Here is an 11,752-nt window from a genome sequence, read left to right as displayed (position 1 = left end):
AAAAAAAAAAAAAACAGCCAGCCCCAAGATTGAGGCACCAAACTCACTTCATAAACTTGATTCCCATACTTTCCAAAAGCTCCTGTATGTTAACAGGGTAATGTCAAAGTTCTCATTCACCTGCTTTCTAATTTTAACCTTTTAAGGATTTTATTTTATTTGGCTTAATTACGATATTTTCTACAAATTAATGATAAATGCCTTGATTAATAAAACCAAATGTCAGAGAAAATGACAACTTGATGAAAAATTAATACTCGGCAATATTTTAAGGTACAGAAGTACTAAAGATGTACTCTTAAACTTCATACTTCATCAGCTCCTTCTGGATGTGGGTAGCCAGAATTTTCCTTGCACTTAAGTTTTCACAGCCACATGTGAAGATGCATTTTAGCATAATTTTAAGCTGTTGTTTTGACTACTAGCTGTTATAGATATACATATATTCTTATTTTTTCTTTCTTTTGCCTCATAGTATTATTTATTTTTACTTAAAAAAATCAAAGTAAATTATATTTTGAGTTGGTTATATTGATAAAGCTATCATTATAAGCATCCAAATAGTAGTGTGTGTGTGTGTGTGTGTGTATGTATCTCATGGAGCAAAATGTAGTAACTAGTGATTGGTTATCTGCTAGACTATTAATTTATTTGGTTATGAATATTCATTTGTCATACTTTAACATTATTAAGTAAAAATAATCTATATATAGAGCACAGCCTTTCACATGAAAATATATTTTTTTATGGACATTTGCTTTTTTAAAATACATTTTCCCTTATCTTTCATTAAAATACCTGAATACCAAAAAAGAGTTGTAATTTGCCAATAAACATTTGGTAAACGGTTAGATAAAACTGAAGAATAAGTAATATGGCTACTTTATATTTTCTCCTTTTACTGGAGATCATGGTATTGAAAGTTAAAAATATCTGATTTGTTTTTCCATCTTCACAAATATCTGGATGATTTTTGAATGTGAATACTTAAATAGACAAATATTATGCAGAAATGGTACTGTGGAGGATTATAGTTATGTTGGTTTTATTTTCATATTTCAAAGATAAAGCTACCAACCAAATCAGAGAAGGCACAATGACCTCTTCCGTGCTATGCTTTTGTTTGGTTTGGTTATTCAGAGATAAAAAGACCCACACAATATACTGTCAGTGAAATGGACTCACTTTGACCATCTGTTCATGTAATGACATGATGGTCATACTTATCAACAGAAATTTTTGCCAAATAATGCTAAAAATTCCTTTTTTTCTGTAATATACTGGAAATTTCTGGGTAGGTGTTTTAGGCATGTTGCTAAGTGAGTAAGATAAATCAGAGAGCAGGGTTGGTCTACATCCTATAAATACAATATATTGCCAATCCCAAGGAAAAATCTTCTTCAATGAAGATTTCTAGTACTATTTAAAATTGGAGATGAATCGTGCTGTATCTTCCCTTAGCTGGCGCTAGCTTTTATTGTTGTTGTGTCTTGCCTGGTTCCAGACATCCAGTCTGTACTGGCAAAGCTGCTTGATGAGGAGAGGCCACCAACATCGCCGCCCTGACTGCTTACATACCTGCCATGAATAATAGATCTGTCAGCTAGTTAATCACTGCATTGTAACTGTCTCTGTTTCTCCTTAGCTGATCACTGCCCAGAGAAGTTTAAGCTCCATTGTAACATGAAGCTTCTATTATGTTTCTATACCTGCATTTATTTGTATGCAAAAGCATTCATTCTTCTCTTTTCATACACCAGTAAATAAGACATGCCCCACTTCTCTGACAGTTCTTAAATTACATAGTAAACAATGTACTTTCCCCCCCTTGTTTATTCTATTCTTCAGCCTCTCATAAATTTACTTCTGCATATAAGCCAATTAAATTTTATTCATTAGTTATAAGATTTGGAAATATTTACACCTGCCTCACAATCCAGTTTTCTAAGTTTTTAGTTGAGATTATAGTTATTTGGTGTAAGTACTATAAGAGAAAATCATCCTTTCCCCAGATGAACAAAGGAGATACACTGAAACCTGAAATAGCCTCTTAAAAACTGTTGCTTGGTGTTAAGTTGCTTGATCTTAGAAATGAGGACAACCAATTCAACCTTACACAGTTAGAATCTGTAGATTTAGGGAGTTGAATTATGGTATTTTAAGCCTGATGCTGATGTTATTTAACAAATCTAAACCTTACAGGAAAATAAACAGCGTTAGACTATCTCTTATCCAGTGGAAAAACAAACAAATTAAACCATATATTCTCTGTAAATGACTTTTTAGAAATTGCATTCTCTCCTCTAAACCTACAGTAGTTTATACTGCAAGGTCAGGCAAATGAGACCTTACTGGTTTGAAAGTATTAAGGTAGTTTCCAAAGTTGCGTAATGCGTAAGTGCCAGTAGAATGATCTATTAAATAGGATTAAATCCTATCTATTAAATAGGATTCATTTACCATATGTGTTTCTTTCGGAAGATTGTATTTATATTAATTGAATAAACTACGCTCATGGAATACACTGATAAATAGAGTAATCAGAGGATACCAAGAAAAACCATGACTGTTGTCCACGAAGGATAGGGGATTTTCTTAATGAAATGCTGCATTCATTTTTCGTCCCTACCTACTATTTCTTTAAATATCCAGGTCTCCTTTGTATCCTTTAGTGATGACAAGATGTTTTTTATTCCTCTAATGAAGTGGGAAGCAGATTAACATACTTTCTTCTTGGGAATTAGATTACTTATTGTAGTACTGCTCAACATATCTTTGTAATACTCCCCGACCCCTACCCACAACTAATTAGTGACTTTCAGAATTAGGGAAAATCTTAGTTGTGTGGTGGCTCTATATTTACCAGCAATCAAGGAAGTGTTACTAATACACTTGTCAGTGTTAAAAAAGAATTAAGTAAAGGGCCAGATGGTTGAGCCCAGGACTTATCCAGAGCCCAGTATGTGTGGGCTGGTCCAACGGAATGAGAAACATTAGAAGGCTAAGTGGAATCAGAGTTTGGCTTTCACTTATGAGAAAAAAGAACATTTTTCAAATGTGTTTTCTTATGATATAATAATTTACATGTTTGGATCTCCTTTATCCCAGTGACATTTGAGTGCATATATTTCCTTGTACATCAGGAGCCAATAATGTTTATAAAAGTCTTTCTTCTGAGAGGTGTAATAGGACATAGTAGTAGCATTGAAGTAAAGCAGTTACCATGCAGCAAACATTTTTTTCTGGTTCAGAGAAGAGTTCTTTGTTCTCAAAGTTATGTTTCTGCTATTATAACTTACTTATTACACTTTATTATAATTGAATATTTGTCTCTTTCATAGATTCTATGATTCATGATACGAAAAACTGTGGTTATGTAATGTTTCTATAGTGCATGGCCAGATGAGGAACTAGTAAATATCCCTTAATGTTTTATTGTAATAAAAGCATTATAATAAGTGGTTATAATAAGAATTAGTTTAAACTGAAGAAATTAAAACAGCAAATTCCTTTCTTTTCCTGTAATTGTCTTTACATGCATACATAAACATCTTATTTCCCACTCTACGTTCGATCCTTTTCATTTATCTTTAATACGTACTTTTGGAATCTGTTTTAAATCTTTTTGGTTTCTAGAATAGATGCATGGGTCAGCAAATTGCTGGGTAGGTAAACTGAGTAAATAGAGAGTACATTATTTTTTGGATTTTTCTTCCCACCATAACATACATAATTCTAGAAGAGACTGACTAACTATAAGCCTCCTGCCTTTCTTCTCTTCCTTCTTTCCACCCTCTAGCAAATATTTATTGAACGTTTGCTCTGTGCCAAGAACTTCCTAGGGGTTAGATATAGCTGTAGAAAAAAATAAGACATAGTTTTTCCCCTTTGGGGGACTCATAAGAAAGGGTGAATGAGTGAAAGTTGCTCAGTTGTGTCTGACTGTTTGCGACCTCATGGACTATATGGTCCATGGAATTCTCCAGGCCAGAACACTAGAGTGGGTAGCCTTTCTCTTCTCTGGGGGATCTTCCCAACCCAGGGATTAAACCCAGGTCTCCTGCATTGCAGGCAGATTCTTTACCAGCTGAGCCACAGGGGAAGCCCTGATAAGAAAGAAGGACTAATAAGAAAATAAAATACACACATAAGTAAACATTATAATATAGATATATAACTGACTTATTATATATATAAAAAGATATAAAAATGACTTATTTTTATGGACTTTTGAATTCTGACATGGGTTAAGAAATTTGGTCTTCAATGGCCTGCCTTCTTAATAGAGGAATTCTTCTAGATTTAAAAAATATAGGCAGGCAAAATTATTTCAGATTATGTCTTGAAGGGTGGTTGGCCTTGGGATGAAGATAGGTGCAATAATACTTACTTTCAAGGTGAGTCATAAAGAAAGCAATTTTATAAATCTGGCTTACTATATATAATATAGGTTACCTCCATAAGTATTTTCAATCTCAGATCGAAAAACAGTGGGAATTTCTAGTATTTTTTAAATTATAAAAATTATTTCTTTAAAGATTATTTATTAATGCTCCATAGTTTGAGTTTATCTGTAAATTGGGTAGTAGTAGTAGTGGTGATGAAAGACTAACTGATAGAAGTGTATATTTTTTCCTTCCTTTCTTTGGACATGTATGTGGAATATTTTTGTCTGCAGATCAGATTGTTCATTATGCTCCCTTTGGATGTGTATACTACTTGGCCTTCCAGCCTTGCATGCTCATTCAAAAGCATTCCAAGTCATTATGCTGGACTTCAGCCTTGTTCGGTAAAAAGGCCATTTCCTCCATCAACTGTCCACTTGGACATACATTGTTTTTACTCTCAAAAAGACTTTACATGCATTCAGAGTATATTAGTTGGATTTGTCAAATTACTCACAGATAATCAGTTTTTTAAAGTTATAATTTAAGCTATGACCTCTCAAACTGTGAATTATAAGGTTTGACCCTTTGGTTCACTATTTGACACAGCAGCCATTAATTACAGTTTTTAAAGAACATTTTATTTCAGTTAGAATTTGTGTTATGAAAACAGTTTAAGTATTTTCCTTTTAACTTTCTGGGAAAAATGTTGACATGTAAAAACAGTAATATAAAAATAAAATATATACATTCAAATATAACAAGTAGCTGTCCTGCATTATACATGCTATATTCAAGTATATTTATATATATGTATATATGAAGTCTATTATACATAACTATAGTTATTTTTATATAATAACCTATGAGTTAACACTAAGACCATACTTATTTTATTTAACTGGTGTCAGAATGAGACTGACTTTTTAATATTTAGCAGGGTGAGAGGAACTTTATTACTAATTTATTCTAGGTTTTTCCCTTTTTTGTGTTGAGCAAGGATACAGAAGTAGGTGCCTATGTATTATGCCCAGTGTCTGTTAGCAACTGATAATCAAGATGGTTCTAAGTAATATGGTGAGGGAGAATATAAACTAGTCAGTGGTTTTCAAATGTGCATAGCTCAGGGTACTGAGATGGAGAGTACATACAGAAAGGTCAGTTTAAGTAAATGCAAGAAGACATCCAAATATGTGTACACGTTGCTGGTATCCTCATATTTGAAAGGGAGGAATGTAGTGTCTTATGGTATAAAAAGAAGATATGTATATATCTGAAAATAGTTGAGCATATGGTTTTCTGTTCCTCTTTAATAAAAATCTAATAATATTGGATAATTTCTTCACTTCCAAAGTAGTTATCTTCTCATTTTGTACTAAACCAGGTTTTTTGCTGCTAAGTTCACAAAATTAAATCTAAAATATCATGGAGAGATGATTATTTAAAAACATCTGAATATTTTTCTTAAAGGTACATAACCATCCCTTTGTATTTAAAGTATATTAAAAAATGGTTAATTTGGTTTTGGTCAGATTCTTCTCTAGTTAAGTTTAGCATGATATTTTTCATAAGACAAGTTAATTTATATGATGACATTGAAAATAAAGACCTTTTAAGGAATGTGACCCTTATAGGATCTATAGTATTGTTCCTAAAATTTTTCCTAGGAACTACATTTCCCTGTATGTTCTTTGTACTTTACGATTTAAAAGTAAAAAATATTTACTTTATAGAAACTCCAAAAGAGGAAATTGATATTCCAAAAATAGGCAAATACTTATCATAAACTATGTGTTTGCTGCTGATGCTGCTGCTAAGTCACTTCAGTTGTGTCCGACTCTGTGCAACCCCATAGACAGCAGCTCACCAGGCTCCGCTGTCCCCAGGATTCTCCAGGCAAGAACACTGGAGTGGGTTGCCATTACCTTCTCCAATGCATGAAAGTGAAAAGTGAAAGTGAAGTCACTCAGTCGTGTCCGACTCTTTGCGACCCCATGGACTGCAGCCCACCGGGCTCCTCCATCCGTGGGATTTTCCAGGCAAGAGTACTGGAGTAGGGTGCCATTGCCTTCTCCGAAACTATGTGTTTAGTTATTTCTAAATTACTTTTAAAACAGGATCTAAGCAATAGAAAGTCTTTTTCTAATTAAGCATATAGTTTGGATTGCACTATTTTCCTTTAAACCCATTTAATTGTGGTTTTTAATTAAATGCGGTTGCCTCTATTTTTTTTTTAATTTTATTTTATTTTTAAACTTTATATAATTGTATTAGTTTTGCCAAATATCAAAATGATATTTTTTTTTCTAAAAGCAAAAATTAAGTCAGTTCAGTTCAGTTCAGTTGCTCAGTTGTGTCCGACTCTTTGTGACCCCATGAATCGCAGCATGCCCAGGCCTCCCTGTCCATCACCAACTCCCAGAGTTCACTCAGACTCACGTCCATCGAGTCAGTGATGCCATCCAGCCATCTTATCCTCTGTCGTCCCCTTCTCCTCCTGCCCCCAATCCCTCCCAGCATCAGAGTCTTTTCCAATGAGTCGACTCTTCCCATCAGGTGGCCAAAGTACTGGAGTTTCAGCTTTAGCATCATTCCTTCCAAAGAAATCCCAGGGCTGATCTCCTTCAGAATGGACTGGTTGGATCTCCTTGCAGTCCAAGGGACTCTCAAGAGTCTTCTCCAACACCACAGTTCAAAAGCATCAGTTCTTCGGCGCTCAGCTTTCTTCACAGTCCAACTCTCACATTATATTAACTCAGGGTAGAATTTTTGAAAGAAAAAAAAATTTCTGAAGCTAATTGTAAGCAAATTTTTATTTCACCAACTATGTATGTTTCCTTTCCCATGCAGTAAGGTTCTTGAGGGAAGGGAATATGCTTTCTTCATTCTTTCTGTTTAGCTCAGACCAGATACTTAATAAATGTTCATTGAATTGATCAACCTATCAATAGACTTAAAGAAACTAACTGTAGTAATAAATTCTACTCAAAATTTGTCCACAACAGAAGCCTAGCAAAAAAAAAGGATTCTTAAAAAAAATATATATATATGTCTACTAAATTTCCTTTGGGTCACTGCTACAGGATTCCCTCTAGGTCTGAGCGTTTGTTTTCATGCTTATTGTGACAGCTCAGTAAGGAAAGAAAAGTTTTGTCCTATATGCTACAATGAATTTAAATTCAATTTTAATACAAAACAGTTTTTAGGTGACAAAAAGAAAGACCAAACCAAACCAGTGACTTGTCAAAGAAGTTTTATATCTTAATACTAATACTTATATCTTAATACTTAATACTTTGATGACACTAAAGGATTACTTGTCTTAGAAGTGTTTAATACTCTAAATTTACATTATCCACTAGTGATGATAGTACTTAGTATGAAACAGCTTTTTCTTTGTATTGACCTACCCAGGATCTGAAACCTAGGCAATAATTAGTCTCTTAAATGGATCTGTTTGGAAAGCATTATAAAATAAGGACTCCCTTCCCAAAGAAAGGTGCAGTTGTATTAAGGCTGCACTCATTTAATGGTGTCTCAAGTGAAACAGGTGTCTTCCCCACTTTGTTCTCCTGGAGCAGCTTTATAGATCTAAGCACTGCATATACAGCACACAGTGGCACTATTAAAAAATCAGAATGAGGCCAAGGGAAAATTCATCTAGGATCCACACACCTACATGCAGTTAGTAAACAGAGACACTAACTCTCATTAAGCATAATTAAACCTAATATTGACTGTAAACTGTTACTTACCTTAAACTTCTCTGTAGAGAATGTGGAAAGGGATTAACCTAGCAGATTGGGACATTAATAACTACCTCTTTCACATTAAAGTTACCATCAAGAAGGGCTGTATTCATAAATAAAACATAGAAGGGATTGAGAGACTGAAAATATGTAAATTTACTTTATAAAAAGGAAAGAAAAGCCTAATTTAAAAAAAAAAAAGTGAGCTGTGCGCGATGCCAGCCCCAGCAAAATGGAACTCTGGCTAATCATTACCAAAAATAAAAAATAAAAAGCCTGAAATAATCACAGAAATGTGTCCTTGCTTTCTGACTGACAGCATCTGCTTCACAGGAGACTCCAGTTCAGCCAAGTCCATTCTTTGTCATGCATAACCTCCTCCACTGCTGAAACGAATGTGAGGTTTGAGGAGAGGATGAAGGAGCTTAGGAGAAATAGGATTCTTTGCTGTTTTTCTCCAGTTGTTAATAGCTCTTTATTTATGAAATTGATTATAATGATTGTATAAATGTTGTTTCATTTGTCAGTAAGAAGTCACAGTGCTGTTTTTTGTTCAGTCAAAATGGTTTGGTAACTGGTCTCCTGCTACTATTTAATAATCTCCTTCTTGGGTGCAATCTAAAGAGTGTGTTGTGAAGGATATAAAAATGTCAGCTAAATTTAAGATCAACTGTTAAGTTTTTATATTATACTGCTGCCCCAAGGGGGGAAGCTAGGATGCAGGAGATAAGAATTTAAAGAGAAAAGAAAAGTAATGACAATACAAACTTACCTACCAGCCTCAGACACATCTTTGAAATCTATCATCCTGTCTGTTTGCCGTGAATGTGTGCTATGATCTATTACTTGTTTTCCATCACCATTCCAATAAGGAACCATATACTCATTTCTGGACTTTCTTGTTACTTAACAGGGTGGGGTTTTTCTAATTTTTGGAATTGAATCTCACATACAACCTTGATTATGGTTGTAGTATTAAACCGTACTTTAGGTAATACATGTTAGGCCCATAGGAACGTCTTAGTGCTAGCATGCTAAATTTTATCGTTGGTGAACACCAGAGGGATATAGTAGTTGTGTATGTAGAAAAGAGAGCTTAGAAATTAAGCCTGGAGCATGTATTCATTTTTTTTTTAAGAGACTGTGAGGTTTAATTTTAGAATAAAACCCCTAATTTTTCCCCTGAATTTAAAGTTAGTTTCACAGCTTATGACATGAACTAATGAAATAGAAATAATTAATGGACAAAAATCTATCCTTCATTTCCCTCATTGAGCAAAAATTCACAGACTGGTTGGTTGACAGAGGATGAAGAAAAACAGCAAGAGTAAGAGTACTTCTATCCTCCATTCTTGTAGCAATCGTGACATTATGAAATAACCATAACAATGGCACTCTTATTAATCAGACATATTTATACAGAATTAGTGTTGGCTTCTGCTCTATATTACCTTTAGTTTTACATGAACTTTTATTATCTGTGCATATCAAAAGAGACGTGGTGAATGAACAAAGAAACCCTGTTATGAGACAAGTATTATTTGACATTTTGGGAAGCTCTTATTATAGGGTTTCCTCTTAAGTGAGAATAACGGGAAGGTTGTCATTAGTTGCACTATTACAGACACTCTGGATTTTTAAAAACAGAAACGGAGCCCACTTTTTTCCTTGAAGAAGATTCATTAGTTAGAATAATTCTAATGATCTAAGACTTCTGAGACCTGGGCCCCTGTTCTTCTTGCTTATCATGTGAAAAAATGACCCCATAAGGCATCTCTTTAGATACTTTTTCCTGTGGTTTACAGAGCAAAGTTTAGTGTATGGTTCTCTTATTTTTTTTTTTAAGATGTATCATCATATTCAGACTTTTGGAAAATCTCTGATTAAACCAAAATACAGATGACTTGCAAGGTCTATACCTGTACTGGAATCCAGATGCCTGTTTTTTTTTTGTTTTTTTTCCATCCTAAAAGAGGACAGCTCTAAATAAGTTCATTTGAGGTCTTCTCCAAATCCCATGGACAGAGGAATCTGGCGGGCTACAGTGCAAAGGGTCACAAAGACACGTCTGAGCAAGTGCCACGTGTGCACATGGCAGGCTCATGACAGGTATGACTGGGAATTATGGTGGGAAAAAAAGCCTGACTATGGGTAAAATTTAATCATCTCTTAAAATTACAGGAACTGTGTGTTCAAAACCTGACCAGTTGCCATGTATTTATTTTTTCTAGAGTTTAGGATAAAATTTTAAGTCCGAAAGTGAGAAAAATAGGTGAATCACCACAGCTGCAATACATCATCTGCCTGAATAAGGAGAACAGTGGTTCTCAAAGTGGAGAAAGTAGAGATCAAAACTACCACCTGTGGGGTCTTTTGAAATTAACCTTCCCCAAGTAGACAATTATGTGTATAGACGCTTGTCTGAGAGCCAAAAATACTAGAAAACAGTTTACCAATTGATAATTAGGCTGCTTTTAATCTTTTAAAGTTTAAATATAGAAAACTGAATAGCAATTTTTAAATCACAGAATGTTCCTCTATCCTTATCATATCTTCCTATTTTATGTTAACAGAGACAGAATTTGGGGGTTCAGTGAAAAAAGAGCAAACCCCCCACCAAAATAACACATAAACGTTCAAGAAGAAAAAAAAAACAAAGGCTGTCAAGTTTGAGGTTTGAATACATGTAAAACAGGCCAAGTTTTCTGAACGAGCCACAAAAAATCATTAAGCTCTTCTTAATTACCCATCTATGTTGCACAGCAATAGAGAAGGACCTTTTCTGTATCTTGAAGTACTTAAACTGAATCCTTTAAAATTATTTCCGTGTTTTTGACTTCTCATGTTTTCTATTATACTTTTTAAATTGGATGCTAGAAAGACAGGCAAAGTGATTTTACCTGTGGCCATTCTGCCATCTCTACATAGGGGGATACTTAAAACCTATTTAAATAAATAGGAGAGATCATCCTTGTTGAGATTCATGAGATTTCTTGGCTTTAAACTTTATAATGAAATGTCTTCTCATTTTAGGGACATTAACCGAACTGAACATTTTATACAGGTTCACTATATACGTTTTTTGCTACTTATAAGGTACTTATTGCCCAAATAGCACTTGAAGGTGGTTCAAAGCAGAATATATTTGCATGTTTAAATCCTGACCAGATTATGGTGTGTGGGAGCACTCTTCAGTGTTCTGGATATTACAGGTATGCAGTACTGACTCGTCTTAAATGTAGAGAAGCTGAGGTCACTGAGGAGAGCCACTAAATTGAAAGGTAGTTCAGTAAACTTCTTTTGCATCAGAATGTAATTCATCTTAACTTTCACATATATAGTTTTCAAGGAAATAAATTCACTGGTGACTTATAAATCACTAATTTTATTTAGCAACCAATTATACATATATACATATATATATATATATGAAAAGGCCCTGATGCTGGGAGAGATAGAAAGCAAAAGAAGAGGGCAGTGGAGGATGAGGTGGTTAGATAGCATCACTGACTCAATGGATGTGAATTTGAGAAAACTCAGGAATATAGTAAAGGACAGGGAAGCCTGGAGTGCTGCATTCCATGGGGTCGCAAAGAGTCGGACATGGCTCAGTGACTG

General features: G+C 34.3%; 1 protein-coding gene across 1 annotated transcript in view; it reads left to right on the top strand.

Moving 5' to 3' along the window:
* The window catches only part of ZBTB20 (zinc finger and BTB domain containing 20), an 851,623-nt gene that overhangs the window by 172,473 nt on the left and 667,398 nt on the right, over positions 1 to 11,752 (top strand). The gene's annotated exons all lie outside the window — the stretch shown is intronic.

Source organism: Bison bison, unplaced genomic scaffold, assembly GCF_000754665.1.
Source record: "Bison bison bison isolate TAMUID 2011002044 unplaced genomic scaffold, Bison_UMD1.0 scf7180017864215, whole genome shotgun sequence".
In the NCBI taxonomy this organism is placed as follows: Eukaryota; Metazoa; Chordata; class Mammalia; order Artiodactyla; family Bovidae; genus Bison; species Bison bison.
The sequence above is the reverse complement of the archived record's forward strand: the minus strand, read 5'-3'. Positions and strand labels throughout refer to the sequence as shown.